Source organism: Carassius gibelio, chromosome A11, assembly GCF_023724105.1.
Source record: "Carassius gibelio isolate Cgi1373 ecotype wild population from Czech Republic chromosome A11, carGib1.2-hapl.c, whole genome shotgun sequence".
In the NCBI taxonomy this organism is placed as follows: Eukaryota; Metazoa; Chordata; class Actinopteri; order Cypriniformes; family Cyprinidae; genus Carassius; species Carassius gibelio.
In genome coordinates this window covers 21,374,866-21,394,871 of record NC_068381.1, presented here as the reverse complement: position 1 = coordinate 21,394,871, position 20,006 = coordinate 21,374,866, and positions in this window count along the sequence as shown.

Below are 20,006 nucleotides of genomic sequence, written 5' to 3'. Positions count from 1 at the left end.
ACGAACTGATTTGACTCCCGAGCATTCCCAGGTCAGACGGGAAATCTCGCAAAATCCCTCGAGATCAAGCGTGACTTTAGAGTAAACAATCATGGCGGACGAAGAGGATGTAGTGGCCATAGTTTGTGCTTTGTTTTTAATGGGGAAAAAAAACATAAGAAAAACAAAAAAAGGCGATGGTCAAAGAGGTGGAGACAACGCAAGCATGGACTATAATTGCTATATCATAATATGGAGATAAGTTGTTGTTTTATCTCATAGAAATGTTGTTACGTACTACACAGATTAATAACCGTTGAAATAAACGTTCATATATTTGTTTCCATGTACTCTGGTGGACTGCAGTTGTGGATGTAGTTATGCCCATCGACTTTATTTGTATTTGTTATATTTGTTATATTATATACGCCGGCTGTTTTGATTTTTGTTCCTCACCGCCTCGTCACCTCGCTTTCTGATTGGCTACACGCCACAGTCCACAGACTGTGTGATTGTTTGTCCTCGGGGGACACCACACATGAGAAGAAATCGGCCCAAATAAATCCAACATGTTGGATATCCCCGATTTGAGATCGGAGCGGTCCCGACATTCTTCCGAGCAGAGGAGAGCAGTCTTAACACACCACACACGGCAGGAATATTTGATCAGATTATTTTACGATAATCGGAGCATCCTAAGATTGTCGGAAGGGGTGAATCGTGGCTAAAATCGGCCTAATTATTCTGCCGTGTGAACTAGCCTTAAGCACACTCAACCAAAGTGACACCATAACTATTCTGAACTTGGCTAGGGTCTTGACATCTCAGTAACGGCTTCTGTGTTCATCTGTAAAAGAGACTGAATGCACATAAATACTGATGTCAAATATTTGCTCAAGCTAAAGAAGGAAACAAATATGGTGATATGCTGTGACACCAGCAGAATCTTAAAAACTACTGTAACAGACTGTTATACCACCAGCACTTACTGAGCTCCTTCTTTTTAACATCACTGTTAAAATATGAAGCACTGCATTAAAAAAAGAGCCGCTTTACGCCTGACATCTGCTTCTGCAACGTCCTGACAAACCTTTCTGTCCTTGCAATGCAGTGTGTTTTCTGGTTCACATGATGTAACTACACTACAACGTCCTGACAAACCTTTCTGTCCTTGCAATGCAGTGTGTTTTCTGGTTCACATGGTGTAACTACAATGACTATGATTACACTACAACGTCCTAAAAAACCTTTCTGTCCTTGCAATGCAGTGTTTTCAGGTTCACATATAGTGTAACTAAACTTTTCTGTCTTAACCTGGATCAGAACGGTGAGTGTGACTATTTTCAATGTTGGTAGCTGTGTGATTCTTCATATCCATAAACAGAGAGAAGTAGATATGGCCACAATGTTCCTCTGCAAGAAGCATGTGGTTTTATTTATTAACCACTGAATGACAAACCTTACATACCACAGCTTTAAAATTACTCAGCTCAAAGTAGCCACTTCTTGCAGGTACTTATGTAAATTATTATATTTTAAAATAAGTAATTTATAAAAAAAAAAAAAAAATCATGGGAAGAAGTGTAACAAAGTCTCCATCTGATGTCTTGAGGTGAGATAGTGGGGTCAGATTTGGTCTGTTAGCCTTCAGTTCTTCACTTCTAAAGATTATAATGCTCTGTCCAGCAACCTTCATTAATACGGTGTAATAACTGATTACTCTGATCATGACCCCTTCACCAGATCAGTTCAACGGCTTCTCTAGCTATTATGAAGGGAAATTTAAGAATAGAGAAAGTGTTAATAAATTATTTGAAGAGAACAATGTTCTCTTAATGTGTGTGTGTGTCTGTGTGTCTGTGTGTGTGTATGTATATATATATATATATATATATATATATATATATATATATATATATATATATATATGGTTAAGCAGAACTGATGTTTGAAAACACAACTCCATACTAATCTACATTTATTTTTAATAAACTTAAATAGCTTAAGGGTTGAATAACTCCCAACAGTAGAATATGAACATAACTTTTACTGTACCTTTCATTCATGCTGTAAAAAACTTTTTTATCAGTATTTTGCCGTATTAAAAAAAATCAGAAAACACTTTATGATAACTTTCATTAATAAATCATTAAAAAACATTCTATAATGCTTAGCAGATTATAAATTAATATATATAAAAAGAGCTGGAAATAAGAGACAATGTGCTTGTTAATGTTTACTAATGTACTGATTAAACATTACCTAATGATTGACATCAGATAAAACGTCAGCACAATTCATTTTTATGATGGTTTACATCAATTTTGCATTACCTCTCTGTACCTCTAACTGTGTACATTTCAATTATTTTTTTTTTTTTTTATCAATAAAGATGTGTAAATTATGCTGAAGATCAAGAAGAGATGCTTTTAGTTATTTTGTTTTATTCTGCTATTCAGACCTTAAAGGGTTGGTTCACCCAAAAAACATCATCAAAGAAGTCCATATGACATCATAGGGTCAGTTAGAATTTTTTGAAGCATTGTAAATACATTTTGGTCCAAAAATAGCAAAAACTACGAGTTTATTCAGCATTGTCTTCTCATCCGTGTCTGTTGTGAGAGAGTTCAAAACAAAGCAGTTTTTCATATCTGGTTCGCGAGCAAAACATTCGATGTAACCGGATCTTTTTGAACCAGTTCACCAAATCGAACTGAATCGTTTTAGACGGTTCGCGTCTCCAATACACATTCATTCTCAAATGACTTAAGCTGTTTACTTTTTTATTTGTCTTATGCTCCCTCTGAGTTAAAACAAACAAATATCCAGGTTCAATTCATTTACTGAAACAGTACACTGACTGAACTGCTGTGAAGAGAGAACTGAAGATGAACATGGCCGGGAAGATTAGGCAAATAGACTGGTGACTTGGGATATGCCGGTATCAAATTTTCCTGATGTGGTTAATTGATAATGCGGTCATTACGGTATACGGTATTCTCACGGTATTGAAATTTTGTGGTCATACTACAGTATAACAGGTTAAATAACGTAACTTTCTTATAACAAAAATAACTAAATATTTAAAACAATAAAGCAATACAGAAAAATATATAAAAGTTAAATGTTTTACACATTAAAGTGCAAAAGAACTATAAAAACCAATAGGTATCACTTTACAATAAGACCTCATTAGTTAACGCATTAACATTCAAGGCAAGGCAATATTATTTATATAGCACATTTCGTACACAATGGTAATTCAAAAATAATGTAAACAATGAGCTAAACAATGAGCAATGGCTACATTTGATATAGATGTTTTTAATCTTTGTTAAAAAATCTTAAAAGTCTTAGTTCATGTTAGCTCATTAAATAACACAGTTGCAACTTTCAATTTTAACAATGTGTTATTAAATATTGGAATACCTAAGGTTAATGAATGTTCAGAATAATTTTTTCATTGGCAGTTTAACTAATGAAGCCATAATGTAAAGTGTGTATGAACAATAAAAGATCAAAACACTTTCAAACAATATCTAGGGCATTTGTAGTCCAGATTAAAAAATAATAATAATGTTTGAAGATAAATAGTCTATTAAGTCTAAATATTTCAGTAGTTGGCACTGTAATAAACACCATAGGGAAAACACAAATCTGAATGGTTATTAGGGCTGTCACTTTTGAGAAAAATCTCATTCGAACGGATATCGAATATCATGCAATGTATTCGAATATATTTGAATATCTACGTGAACGGCCCCTAATGGAGATTCAATCACAAATGTTTAACAGTGAGTCATAAACAGGACTATCTGGATTATTATTATTATGCCAGGAGTAAGGCATATAGCCTAGGCTAATTCATCTCTTAATATTGTTTTCAAGAAACACCAGTCTATCAACTTATCTGGATTAAGTGCGGCTCTCTTTTTATGTACAACGTTCCCCGCGGTGGAGAACACACGTTCGGAGCGCACAGACGTGCCTGACCATAGACATATATAGGCAGACGCCCCATCGAACGCTACTGCCTATTGGCACGAACGAGCCGTGGAGCCGCCATCTTGGACCGGTCGCCTGCTCTACTCAGTGTAACTTGTTTGCCAGATGCAATGAGCTGTCAGCGCATTAAATTAATCATATCTCACTGAATACCTCACTGATTTTGACGCGGGTTTTTTTGCTACAAAGGTCATTCATGCAGCTATGATACAGGACACATGGTTCAGCGTATTTTAATATTCATAATAGGCATACAGTTACATATTATATTCTGATATAATATATAAGTGACGACCAAAATATAAATATGTGAGGTAGAATATTTATAAATCACACACTATAAATATGATAAAGAAGCAGAAACAGACAGTTGCAGTAAAATAAGATATTTTAATAAGTTGAAGAAACAATATTATAATTTTTGACATATACACTATATCTGGTTCTCTCTCTCACACACACTCTTCTCCCTCCCTCTCTCTCTCTCTCTCTCTCTCACACACACACACACACACACACACACTCTTTTCTCTCTCTCTCATACTCTCATACACACACTAAAACCCCTGAAAGAGGACTGTTTTGCGGAGCTTCTTTCTCGTGCTCCCTTTCTGTAGTTCAAGAGAGAAGAGTTTGGCAACATGGTGGAGCCTAATCTTTAGAAACACAGACACAACCAATGACAACATATCAGACTGATGGTTGTCAATGCCAAACTGGGTCTCCTCAATGTGCTCCCCAGGAAGGAACACATCCTCTGTCCCAATCTCCTCCCGCACAATGTGTTTGACTGTTGACACCTGGAGCTCGTATTGCCGAAGCTTGGCGGATCACCCTCTCTGCACCTCTCAGCACCTTATAATAATAATAAAAATAATACATATTTATATAGCACTTTACACAGTACTCAAATATACTTTACAGAACAGAGAAAATATGAACAATGCAACCTTAACCCTCAGATGGTCTTCGGGTCTTTTTGACCCAAAATGACTTTTGCTCAAATTAAAAAAAAATGTTCCCTTTGTCCAAATGGTTTGAAACCTACGGCTCTCAACACTTTCTAGATCTACAAAAAAAATAAAAAAAATAAAAAAATTGGAATGATATCTGTATATAGAGGAATACATAATTTGAGACTATAAAAACTGTTCTCTTATCATTTGTCAAATAAAATCATCCAAAATGCAGAACCAACACAAATATAAAGTGGTGACACTGACACCGACAATGTGTACACACACACACACACACACACACACACACACACACGCACACACACACACACACACACACACACAAACCTGCTCCAACCCAGTCTACAAAAGTAATGCGGTTTACCATGCTTACTGCCTGCAATGCATTGTAATGTAACATTATTGAAAAACTGGGATTTTTTCAGTAAAAAAAATACTAAAACTTGACAAAAAAATATTTTATTTTTGTTATATTATTTTGTAATATTATTTTATAATATTTAGATATGAATCCAACTGAATCCAACTTGTGAAAAGATATCTTTCAGGTAGTCAAATAGCATATAGTGGAGCTCTATAGCCATCTAGTGGTTAAAGTGATTTTTTTTTTTTTTTTTAACTGCATTTTCCAAAAAATGGGTATAAATGTTACATTAAATCATTTAAAATTATCCATGTTATCCACATGAATGAAAGTTAGAAATCTGTGTCTTTTATAAAGTAAATTTTACATAAAATGCTGTTTTTTTGTAAAAAGCCTATTTAAATGAATATTTATTTATAGAAATTTAGAAGATATCATAAATCCTCCAAAAACTGCACAAATGTTGAGTAAAAACATTAACAAACAGAGTAAAATTACATTTGTTAAAAAAAAAAAAAATATTATCTTGTTACAAAATCAATTGTTATTGTCAAAAAACACGAGTGTGGACAGGAAACTAAGACCATCAGAGAGTTAATATACATTACTTCCTGAAATCAGGTGCGCAAACACAAATAACAATAGTAGTAATAATAGTAATGTTAAATCTTACTTGTGAAAAGTAATCCCGAGCCGTATTTGTGATGGTCCGCCGATTAGAACAGGAAAATGCTGCACAGTGCTCTGGCATCTTAACTGCTGCTACGCAACGAAACTAGTGCTGAATCCCAATTCGCCTACTTATGCTACGACCTAAAAGTATGTACTTTTTTTGTGAGGAAAAAGTACATACTTTTGTGTGTGTAGCAAAAGAGTATGCACGTTCTGGGACATACTTCGATGACGTCATGCAACGTGAACGACAACGTGATTGCCTAGTTACGCACACCACAACTGTTAACATTTCATTCATTCTTTATGTCCAATAAAATTTTATTTACTATTCCCATCTTTTTTTCTCATCGTTTTTTTTCACAATACATTTTACAATGTGTTCTTCTACCAAGTTGAAGAGTGAAGAAGCAGGGCTGCGTCGTCGTAGAACCAAATGCAGGTCGTTTGTGAGGCAGCTGGTTCTGACGTTCATGTGCAATGTGTGTAACGAAATAAAATATAACTTTAATTAGGGTTAAACATTTGAATTCTTACACTTAAAAGCTGAGGGCGCATCTCCGCTGCTGCACCCGGCTGCCATGTTTACATCACCGCAAAGCCATCGCGAAGCTCCTCCCTCCCTCCCGTATGCAATGGGTTGTGGGCAATATTAGCACTTAGAGTGTGCATTGATCTGCACTTCGAATTCTAACCGGAAATAGTAGACCATCCGGGTATCTTTGGAATACTCTTTTCAACATACTACGATTTGGGACGTACTAATTCTAGTTTCGCATACTATTTAGGACGGATAGTATGCGAATTGGGACTCAGCATAGGAGTATGACCGGTTCAAGATGGCGGCCGCAAATCTCGTCGCCCAGCGGCCAATAGGGCGTCTACTTATATGATGTCTATGTGCCTGACTACTAGCTCTTACTCGCTTGATTTGGTCATGGCCTACACTACAATACGTCTAGAGTGCCCTCTACTGGATAAGATGGCAAAGAATAAAATAAAAAACAAACTGTCTAATCATAGACTGTAAAAAATGGGCTACACATGGCATTTTAAAAACTGGATATTTTATTTATAGTTCGATTACGGATATTTCACGTCATGTTCGAATGCATATTCGAATATTGAATAAAAAGTGACAGCCCTAATGGTTATTTAAGATTATTTTTGTTTACAGGGTAAGGGCTGCATTTAGCGCCATCTGCTGTCAGAGAGTGAATGAGCTTCCATTCAGCGAGTCTCTCACGTGTTCCTCCATGTGCTTCTCATGCGGCTTGTTTACATCAGAGTGCATGCGCTCTTTCAAGCAGCATACAGCGATGTTGTGCATTTTAAGCAGCTGATGGGAATAATATTCTTAAAATGCATTCCAAATTCTGAATAATTTCTAATGTACATTTATTCACAGTATTTAGAAGTGCCCACGATAACAATACCGTGCATATTAATCACCGCAATATATGGTTGGGGTTGATGTAGATCTTATTGAGTTTGTCATTTACAAAGAAAAAACCCACCCAAAAAAGTGTTGGCACCCGTGGATTAGAGCATTCACACTTTATCTTTAAAGAACTTTTTTTTTCTACCTCCACAAGTGCATATATTATGTTTGATAGACTGCATACATACTGCAAACAGAGTATTTATGATACAGGCATCCTGCTGGTAGAGCAGGACTGTAGGGAAAAAACAGCACAAACACACCAGAACACACTACAGGACACCACTCAAGACCACAAAACACAACTCGGCCCAACACAAGGAGAAACAACATGACGTAATAAAAGGGGGAAAAAGCAAGAAAAAGAAAAAAAGAAAAAATAGACAGATAAGAAAATATATAAGATTAGACTAAAGGTATAAAATCAAAGCAATAAGGAAAAAAAAAGACTAGAAAGAATACTGATGAACAACCAAAGAAAACGTTATGAGTTAATATGAGCAAGATCAATGAAGATAAAAAAAGAAAAATCTAAAGAAAAAACTACAAGAACACACAATCGCAGCAAATAACAGGGCAAGACTGGAAAACAGAGCTGCAAGTCAGTAACTGTCTCTAGAGCACAAGACAGTTCAGCCAACACAAGAAGTAACAGAACAATACAAAGAGACGAAAGTAAACAGGGGCCAGGTGACCACAATTAAATTAAAACAAGACAAGGATTAAACAAGAGAACATGAACTAGGGAAGAGAGGAGGTGGAACACATGGAAGACACAACACAAGGAGTAAGAACATGACATAATAAAAGGGATAAAATAAAACAAGAAAAAGAAGAAATGAAAAACTTAAAAAATATGGAAATATATAAGATTAGAATACCAGTATCAAATCAAAGCCATAATGAGAATACAAAACTAGAAAGGTCTCTAGAGCACAAGACAAACCAGCCAACACAAGAGGAAGAAACAGAACAATATAAAGGGAGGAAAGTAAACAGGGGCCAGGTGACCACAATTAATGAAATGAGAATAAGACAAGGATTAAACAAGAGAACATGACCAAGGGTTAGAAAGGATGTGAAACACATGGAAGACACAAAGACAAATCAACGTGTATAGACACGACAAAGAAACAAAAATATTAAACAAAGGCAACACAGACAAAGTTTGCCTCCCTCGAGAAGCTAAACTGGACCCCAACCGTCACCCACCGAGCGAAGCTTCACTATTGATCTTCACTGTCAGTGAGAGATATAAAGCAGGTATTCGCTATGGTAAGAGTGACTCAGCTGAGCAGGGGTGAGTGAGAGCATCACACCACCGGACACCTTGGTTCCTTCCCATAGATATGGTGTGGAGGGACACCACTCAACATCACCATCCAAGACAGCGATCCCGCAGCAAACTGAACATAGAGGAGTGAAGCTGTAATAAGTGTCCGAAGACTAATGAGTATGGAGTATTTCTACTAGGGCAGTCAATCGTTAACATATTTTCACAGAGTGACAGCTGTCACCTCCGATAACATTTTAGGCAGTGTGGCACAAAAGCAGTTGCGCTTTGTTTGTCCTGAGATTGAGTCCAGGCTCATGGACCTTTACAGACCACACCCTGATGTTTTTAATGTAATGTGAATTTGAAGAATATCATAATTGATTTTTTTTAAATTATTACATTAATTGAATATATAGATAAATGTGTTGGTCCCCAAAAGTTAATTTATTTACATTTTTTGGAGGGGGGGGGGGGTGTAGATCTCATTGAGTTTGTCATTTGAAAAGAAGAACCCCACCCAAAAAAGTATGTGCACCCCTGGATTAGAGCATTCACACTGTATCTTTAAAGAACTTTGTTTCCTACCTCCACAAGTTTATTTGTTATGTTTGATCGACTGCATACATACTGCAAACAGAGTATTTGTGTGAGGGAATTACTACTGGACCCAAAATTACAGACACAAGTGAATAAGTCTTTGAAAGGTTATTTTTCAGTTTCTTTAATAACAACGTTCTCAGGATGCTGACAGGTCCTATCCAGGCCAGAAGGTGGCTACAGTTGAATAAGCAATGGGAGTATAAGTTCAGAGGAAGATCTGGAGGTTAGCAAGTTAGCTAAGTGATTCCAGGCAGGAACGGAGTGAATCAGCTTACAGACATTGCATGGCTTAGTGTAGCTAACAGGATTTAGTTGGTCTTCTGAGATGGGTGGGGTGATCTGCTTGGTTTACCACATGACAGGCAGAGACACAGTCCACTGTACCACACATGAGAGTCTACCAGTGTGTTCTAGAAGGCATTCTGAGAAGTAAGAGGAGTAGAGAACAAACAAAGACAATGCAATCCAATTTCCTTTATCCTCTTCCAATCCAAATCAATTCCACAATCCAAATCCAAATCCAGAATGAACTGACAATCCAAATCCAGAGAAGCAAATTACTAGTCAATCAAAATACTACCTCTTGATAAAGATTCCAGGCAGGGTAGAGTTCACACAGGCTTCAAGAATCTGATTTAGGAACTGGCTGGAATGTTCACCAATGAGCTGATGAGACAATCTGGCAAGGAGGTAAGAGCAAGACTGACTTATATAGTTAGTGAGACAGGTGAAACCAATGAGGGAAATTAAAGAGGCCAGGAACAGGAAGCTGGATGCTAGTTGTCAAAATAAAAGTCTAACAGGAAATGGTGACAGAATCATGACATTACTCCCCACCATAAGGGACGGCTCATGACGTCCCACCAGGCTGATCAGGATGATCATGATGAAACTGATCAATGAGTGAGGGATCCAAAATATACCTTGCCGGAACCCAGGATCGTTCCTCCGGGCCATAGCCCTCCCAGTCAACCAAATACTGCAGCCCCCTCCCTCGTCTACGAGATCTTAGCAGCCGTCGGACTGTATAAGCTGGGGCCCCATCAATGAGCCGGGCGGGTGGAGGGGGTCTGGAGGAGGGTACAAGTGGACTCTGTCGAAATGGCTTAACACGGGAAACATGGAAAGTAGGGTGGATGCGAAGTGGGGAAGGATGGGGAGTCGCAATCTTACTGCCACCGTGTTGTCAACCTTAGTGATGGGGAAAGGTCCCACAAAGCAAGGAGCCAACTTTCTATTCTCCAGTCGAAGGGGCACATCTTTAGAAGCCAGCCAAACTCGCTGTCCCATTCAATACTGAGGTGCAGGTGAGCGGTGTTTATCTGCCCACTTCTTATAGTTAGCAGAGGAATGGAGGAGTGCCTGCCTGGATCTTCTCCAAGCCTGGTGACAACGCCTCACCAGAGCAAATGCAGATGGAACTGTAACTTCAGATTCTTGAGATGAGAATAGAGGTGGTTGATACCCATAGACGGTTTGGAAAGGGGTCAAGCCCGTAGCAGAGGAAGGAAGTGAATTGTGAGCATACTCGACCCATACCATGTTCTTAGCCCATGAGGCTGGGTCCCGAGCACACAGGAGCCGAAGTCCAGTCTCTAACTCCTGATTGAAGCGTTCTGTCTGGCCATTTGTTTGGGGGTGGAAACCCGAGGAGAGGCTTACTGAGATGCCAAGCTGTTTACAAAACTCCTTCCAGAAACGGGCTGTAAATTGTGGACCACGATCTGAAACAATGTTGCGGGGGAGGCCATGGAGACGGAAAACATGTTGAACCATAATTTTAGTGGTTTCCTTTGCTGAGGGCAGTTTGGGTAGTGGAATGAAATGAACCATCTTTTAAAACCGGTCCACAACAGTCAAGACAGCGGTATTTCCAGAGGATAAGGGAAAACCAGTGACAAAATCAATGGGAATATAAGACCAGGGGCGTCTTGGTATGGATAGTAGATGGAAAAGTCCACTGGGGGGTTTTCGAGAGGTTTTAGACCGTGCACAATCAGGCCAAGCAGCAACAAACTCCCGGACATCCTCTCTTAGAGATGGCCACCAGAAGCGCTGTTCCACTACAAATGTGGTCCGGGTAATACCAAGATGACAGGAAAAGTGTGAGGAGTGACACAACTGCAGAATTCTTGGTCGGAGGGCATCAGGTACGTATAATTTATTGTCAGGACAGGCTGATGGAGCAGGAGAATTTCGGAGGCTGTTAATTACTTCCTCTTCAACATCAATGAGAGCTGTAGCAAGACGGGCAGAAACAGGCAATATGAAGTCAAGATCCTCACCCTCCTCCTCTTGAGAGTCAAATTGCCGAGAGAGGGCATCAGCCTTTTGATTCTTAGATCCAGGACGATAGGACAGTGTAAAATTAAATCTGTTAAAAAACAGAGCCCAGCGAGCCTGGCGGGGGTTTAGCCGTTTTGCAGCACGAAGATACTCCAGATTCTTGTGATCAGTCAAAACCAGAAATGGATGTTCAGAGCCCTCCAACCAGTGGCGCCACTCTTCCAGTGCCAGTTTTATTGCGAGCTCACTGTTGCCTATATCATAATTTTTCTCAGCAGGAGATAGTCGTCGCGAGAAAAAGGCACAAGGATGGATCTTGTTGTCATGCTCTGCTCTCTGGGACAGAATGGCTCCAACCCCTGAACTGGATGCATCAACCTTCATAATGAACTGCCTCTTGGTGTCAGGAAGCATCAGTATAGGTGCAGTTGTGAACAGTTCCTTTAGGGTGGAAAAAACCTTGTCAGCAGTTGGGGACCAATCAAACTTTTGTTTTATCGAGGTGAGTTGGTGTAAAGGTGCTGCCACTGATCTATAGCCTTTAATGAACTTACGATAAAAATTAGCAAAGCCTAGAAAATGCTGCAGTTGTTTACGGTTCTCAGGTACAGGCCAGGCTTTAACAGCTTCCACCTTCTCTGGATCCATTCTGATGTTGCCAGCTGACAAAATGAAGCCAAGAAATGAGACTGTGCTAGAATGGAATTCACACTTCTCTGCTTTCACAAAGAGCTTATTTTGCAAAAGTCTTTGGAGAACCGCCCTGACGTGCTGTACATGCTTGGTCTCAGATTTGGAGAAAATCAGAATGTCATCAAGTTATACGAAGACAAATCTGTTTAGCATGTCTCCTAGCACATCATTGACCAAATTCTGGAATACAGCTGGAGAATTGGTGAGCCCGAAGGGCAAAATAAGGTACTCAAAATGACCAGAAGGGGTGTTAAATGCAGTTTTCCACTCATATCCTTCGCGAATTCTGACAAGATGGTAAGCGTTTCTCAGGTCCAGTTTGGTGAATATCACTGCTCCCTGTAACAGTTCAAAAGCAGAGGAGATGAGTGGCAGAGGATAACGGTTCTTGATAGTAATTTGATTCAGACCTCTATAATCTATGCACAGCCTCAATCCACCGTCCTTTTTGCTGACAAAGAAGAAACCTGCACCAGCAGGAGATGAAGAGGGGCGGATGAGACCAGCAGACAAGGCTTCGGAGATGTATTCTTGCATTGCCTCAGATTCAGGATCAGAGAGAGAGTACAATCTACCCCGTGGGGGTGTAGTCCCGGGAAGCAAATTGATAGCACAATCATAGAGTCAATGAGGTGGCAGAGAAGTAGCTTGTGTCTTATTAAATACTTCTTTCAAATCATGATATAAATTGGGTACCCTAGAGATATCTGGATAAGATTGATTATCTGGGTCAATTTCAATTACTGTGTTGTTAGCGGCAGAACGAAGGCAGGAAGTCATACATTTCATAAACCAACCTAATACCTTGGCTGACCACCAATCAATATGTGGGTTATGATTGTTTAACCAGGTAAATCCTAACACCACAGGATATTCAGACGTCTGAATTAAATAAAACAAAATCTGTTCCTGATGATTATCTATGGCCATCTTTAAGGGTTTGGTCCTTAGGGTAACTCTGTGCAAAAGTTCATTATTTAAAGACCGCACAATCAGGGGTTCTATCAGTTCTTCAAACTGAAAACCATGCTTCATAGCAAACTGAATATCCATGAAGTTAGTGTCTGCCCCAGAGTCAATGAGAACGCTCACCTCAATTTTCAAAGACGATGACATCAGAAGAGCTTTACAGAGTGGACGGGAGGGCAAGGGATCAATGAGTGAGTGGCTCAGCAGAGTCCTCCCCTTCTCTGCTGAGCCGATTCTTTTACTGGGCACTGATTCACTCGGTGGCCTGTACCTCCACAATATAGACACAAGTTCTCCTTAAACCTTCTCTCTCGTTCCTCCTTGGACAGACCTCCACGTCCAAGCTGCATAGGTTCTGGAACATCAGAGGACTTGTTAGATGAATATGTATTCTCCTTAATTCTCATCGAAAGAGGGGAATTCCAGTGGTGTGGTGACCGTGTAGTCTGCCGACTGAATCTTTTCCTGTTGACGTTCCTTATAACGTCGATCCAACCTAATAACTAAATCAATGAGTTCATCAAGATTCTTGGGGAGATCCACTGTAGCCAGAGTGTCTTTCAGTCTGCAGAGGCCCCGATAAAAGGCATCATATAGAGCAGACTTGTTCCAGGTGCAATCTGCAGCGAGAGAGCGAAAATCAATTATATAATCAATCACCGGCCGATTTCCTTGAGACAAACTTAACAGGTTATTCAAAGTTTCACGTTTAGATTTCACAGGGTCAAAAACTCTCCTCATCTCCCTGCTAAAATGCTCAAAGGAGTCACAACACTCAGTCCTCCTCTTCCACTCTGCTGACCCCCAGGTTCGAGCTCTGCCAACCAATAATGAAAGTACATACCCAACCTTAGTTCTTTCAGATGGGAATGATGATGGCTGCATTTCAAACTGCAGCTCACATTGCATCAAAAAGGCAGCACAATCTCCTGATTCACCACTATACTTCTCTGGGGGAGCCACTTTTGATTCTTGATGCATTATAGGTGGAGAAGTGGCCATTTGTGCTTGATCCATTTCAGGTTCTCTCTCTAATCTTGAGCAGGTCTGCTAAATGAGAAAATTGTTGATTAAGTGCTTGAATACTAGTAGTTATTGCACCAAAGTTCTCCTCATGTTTAGTTAACACATTCTCAACACTCTCCTTCCAACCCTGCCCACTTGTGCCTGTCGGCTCCATCGTGGCCAGATTGTACTGTGAGGGAATTACTACTGGACCCAAAATTACAGACACAAGTGAATAAGTCTTTGAAAGTTTATTTTCAGTTTCTTTAATAACAATGTTCTCAGGATGCTGACAGTTCCTATCCAGGCCAAAAGGTGGCTACAGTTGAATAAGCAATGGGAGTATAATTTCATAGGAAGATCTGGAGGTTAGCAAGTAAGCTAAGTGATTCCAGGCAGGAACGGAGTGAATGAGTTTACAGACATTACATGGCTTAGTGTAGCTAACAGGATTTAGTTGGTCTTCTGAGATGGGTGGGGTGATCTGCTTGGGAATCAAACCCTGGTCTACCACGTGACAGGCAGAGACACAGTCCACTGTAATTTCCTTTATCCTCTTCCAATCCAAATCAATTCCACAATCAAAATCAAAATCCAGAATGAACTGACAATCCAAATCCAGAGAAGCAAATTTACTAGTCAATCAAAATACTACCTCTTGATAAAGGTTCAGGCAGAGAGAGACAATTCAGGTTCCAGGCAGGGCAGAGTTCACACAGGCTTCAAGAATCTGATTTAGGAACTGGCTGGAATTTTCACCAATGAGCTGATGAGACAATCTGGCAAGGAGGTAAGAGCAAGACTGACTTATATAGTTAGTGAGACAGGCGAAACCAATGAGGGAAATTAAAGAGGAGTTACAAGGCCAGGAACAGGAAGCTGGATGCTAGTTGTCAAAATAAAAGTCTAACAGGAACTGGTGACAGAATCATGACAATTTGTGATACAGGCATCCTGCTGGTAGAGCAGGACTGAAGGGAAAAATAGCACAAACACACAACAAGACACCCCTCAAGACCACAAAACACAACTCGGCACAACACAAGGAGAAACAACATGATGTAATAAAAGGGGGAAAAAAATCAAGAAAAAGAAGAAAACAAAAAAATAAGTAAATATATAAGCTTAGACCAGGGGTAGCGTTAGGGGTGGGCTAAGGGGGCTGGAGCCCCGAATGTTTTCAGTAAAGCCCTGAATGTTTTTATTACCAGCATGCCATCAATGAGTTTTCATGCCCAATAAAGTAATTTATATTAGAATTTAAATAAATAAATAAATATCTCTCAATTCTCAGGTCTACAGTGTCTGTCAATTTACGCGTTGTCATTCACACCCGACGAAAACCGTCCACTGAGTTTAGTTCTTCTGACTGACATGTAAACTGTCCAACCATCGATGAGCGTCTGTACGATCCAGCCAATGAAATGAGATTTTTTGGAGGCAGGCGGTTTGTTGGTGAGTAGTATTTAACTAGATCAATTTTGTTTTGAAAATTAAAATAGATATTTCAAAATTCTTCAAAAAGAGGAAGTAAAACACCCCCAGGCAACACTTGAATGCCAAGATACATCAGCTTCAGGTATCTGTAAATTTTAATCATAGTATTATATTTCTTTTTCGGTTTTAAATTGTGTCTGATTTAACGTTACATTTTGAACATCTAACAGTTAACGATTGCGCAGCACAGTCTTTAGGACACACACACACACACACAGAGCGGTTACAATGTTTGGTTAGCACGGTCTGTGGCAGACTTTTCATGTCAGGGCAACAATGCAATAAACAAGATAATAAAAAAAAGAAATATTTCGCCAAGGAAATGGTTCCAAACAAAGCATGTTTTTGTGCTCTGCAGCAACACACAGCGGTGTTTACTGAATAAATTTGCTTGAGTAAATGATTCACTGACCAATTCAAAAAACAGTTGCTTACTTTTTTTCTGAACGAATCTTCTGTTTCTAACAAATCCATTGATTAAATTACTGACAGACTCAACCATTAAGGCAGTTAATGAAATGAGAACAAGACAAGGATTAAAAAAGATAACATGACCAGGGGAAGAAAGGAGGTGGAACACATGGAAGACACAACACAAGGAGAAACAACATGACGTAATAAAAGGGGAAAAATAAAACAAGAAAAAGAAGAAATTAAAAACTTAACAAATATGGAATTATATAAGATTGGACAATCAGTATCAAATCAAAGCCATAATGAGAATACAAAACTAGAAAGGTCTCTAGAGCACAAGACAAACCAGCCAACACAAGAGGAATAAACAGAACAATATAAAGGGAGGAAAGTAAACAGGGGCCAGGTGACCACAATTAATGAAATGAGAACAAGACAATGATTAAACAAGAGAACATGACCAAGGGAAGAAAGGACGTGAAACACATGGAAGACACAAAGACAAATCAACATGTAAAGACACAACAAAGAAACAGAAATATTAAAGGCAACACAGACAAAGTTTGCCTCCTGCGAGAAGCTAAACTGGACCCCAACCGTCACCCACCGAGCGAAGCTTCACTATTGATCTTCACAGTAAGTGAGAGATATAAAGCAGGTATTCGCTATGGTAAGAGTGACTCAGCTGAGCAAGGGTGAGTGAGAGCATCACACCACCGGACACCTTGGTTCCTTCCCATAGATATGGTGTGGAGGGACACCACTCAACATCACCATCCAAGACAGCGATCCCGCAGGAAACTGAACATAGAGGAGTGAAGCTGTAATAAGTGTTCCAAGACTAATGAGTATGGAGTATTTCTACTAGGGCAGTCAATCGTTAAAATATTTTCACAGAGTGACAGCTGTAACCTCCGATAACATTTTGGGCAGTGTGGCACAAAACACAGTTGCGCTTTGTTTGTCCTGAGATTTTTGTCCAGGCTCGTGAACCTTTACAGACCACACCCTGATGTTTTTAATATGATGTGAATTTGAAGAATATCATAATTGAACATTTTTTTTATTATTATTACATTAATACAATATATAGATAAATGTGTTGGTCCCCACAAGTTAATTTATTTTATTTTTTTGTTGAGGGGGGGGGGGTCGATCTCATTGAGTTTGTCATTTGAAAAGAAGAACCCCACCCAAAAAAGTGTGGGCACCCCTGGGTTAGAGCATTCACACTTTATCTTTAAAGAACTTTCTTTTCTACCTCCACAAGTTTATCTGTTATGTTTGATCGACTGCATACATACTTCAAACAGAGTATCTGTGATACAGGCATCCTGCTGGTAGAGCAGGACTGGAGGGAAAAACAGCACAAACACACCAGAACACACAAGACACCCCTCAAGACCACGAAACACAACTCGGCACAACACTGTCACGGTTTACGCTGCCAGAAGAAACACGGAGCAGAGGATAAGTGAAATAAGGCTTTTAATATATCCAACAAATGGAACACGGAGTTAGACACACGTAAATAGCCAGTAAGCATCAAGTTGCAAGTGAGTTAGTTAGTTAGTTAGTTAGTAGCAAGTAGCAAGTGAGTAGACCCGACCAAACTGAACTGAAAGGAAAAGGTTTAAGTACAAAGGATAATAGGGAAACACAGGTGGATGGAATCACTAAATTAACAGGGACATTAACACACATGAGGAATAGAATAGACACACCTACTAATCAAACCAAACACGGAAGACAGAAACTGGGTCACAGGGGTAAAAACACACTAAATGAGTCCAGGTATGTGACAGTACTCCCCCCTCCCGGTAGGTGCGTCCTCGCACCGTAGAAACAACCAAGGGAGGCGTGGGTGGGAACTTGGGAGGAGGTTCCGGTGGAGGACAGACTCCCAGGAGGGTGCCAGCAGCCAGCAGACAGGGACCACGGAGGAAAGAGCCAGGGAGGAGACAAGAGCAGGAGGAGCCAAATGGTCCACCAGAGACCAGCCAGGACGGAGATCCAAGGTGGAGTCGACGGCGGGAGGAGCCATGGTGAAGGAGGGGTCGACGACACCAGGGGGCCGACAGGCGGAGACTGCACCGGTGGGTGAGGAGCCCAAGATGGAGCAGCACAGCCGCAGAGCCAGGGTGACGTCGAGGATCCGGAGGGCCTAGGTGGAGCAGAAGGCTCAGGCGACCAAGGCGGAGGCGGGGTCCTGGCAGACCGCTGTGGAGCCGGAGTGACCGAGGATGGAGGTGGAACCGGAGGGAAGGAGGAGCCTGACAGAGCCGGAGGGATGGAGTGACAAGGTGGAACCAGAGGAGTCCCGAGGCGGCGGATGGTCGACGACTGACCAAGGTGGAGGAACTGGCTGGTCTAGGAGGAGGAGAGAGAAGAAGGATGGGAGGAAGGACAGGAGGAACAGGGCTGGACGGAACCAGCGAAAGTGGAGCAGAGGGACCAGCAGGTCCTGGAGGAGGTGGGAGAGGGAGGCCGGGAGGGAACACAGGAGATACAGAAGATTCAGAGCTGGGCGGAACCAGCGGACACACAGAAGATTCAGAGCTGGGCAGAACCAGCGGAGACACAGAAGATTCAGAGCTGGGCGGAACCAGCGGAGACACAGAAGATTGAGAGCTAGACGGAACCAGTGGAGACACAGAAGATTCAGAGCTGGGTGGAACCAGCGGAGACACAGAAGATTCAGAGCTGGGCGGAACCAGCGGACACACAGAAGATTCAGAGCTGGGCGGAACCAGCGGACACACAGAAGATTCAGAGCTGGGCGGAACCAGCGGACACACAGAAGATTCAGAGCTGGGCGGAACCAGCGGACACACAGAAGATTCAGAGCTGGGCGGAACCAGCGGAGAGACAGAAAATTCAGAACCGGGGCGGAACCAGCGGAGAGACAGAAAATTCAGAGCTGGGCGGAACCAGCGGAGAGACAGAAAATTCAGAACCGGGGCGGAACCAGCGGAGAGACAGAAAATTCACGGCTGGGCGGAACCAGTGGAGAAACTGAAAATTCAGGGCTGGGCGGAACCAGCGGAGAAACTGAAAATTCAGGGCTGGTTGGAACCAGCGGAGAAACTGAAAATTCAGGGCTGGGCGGAAATGGAGCAGAGGAAATGACTGGAGGAGGTAGGAGTGGGAGACTGAGAGGGCAAACAGGGGAGTCAGGGCTGGACGGAACCAGCGGAGAAACAGGAATATTAGGGATTACCTGCATAGACCAGTCCATCAGATCCTGAAGTTGCTCCATATGATCTTCAGAGACTGCATACAGCTCACCCTCAGTCGCAGGAGTGTGGGCAGGGCTTTCCTCCATGCCCTCGATCTCCACTAGGACTCCCACGATGCACGGTGTTGCCGGCTCACACACCTGGTCAGTCGCGCTCTTGAGATCCGGCTCCCTGTCGGTGAATGGCTCGGTCTCTGCGGCTGCGGTGGGCTCTGGCTCCGTGTGGGGGGATGGTGGCTGGCTGGTCTCTGGGTCGGGAGTGGGACTGGCGAGATCCTCTATGGGGCAGACGGTGAAAGATGAGCCATTTCTCGTCAGAGTCCACTCCACGAATGCGGCGAAATCCTCCCGAGGACCGTCTTCGGGCGACAACGCTCTGCACTTGGAGTTCAGGCTAGTGTTGTAGAAGGTGCAGAGCGCGTCGTCCGGGTAGCTGGTGGCATTAGCTAATAGAAGAAACCGTCTGGTATGGTCCTCGAGAGAACGTCCTTCCTGCTTCAGCAGGAGGATGAGGAATTCGGGGCGATAGAGGGGATCCATAGAAACTACGAAAAGAAAAGACTGAAAAAACGAAAGCAAAATGGAGGGAA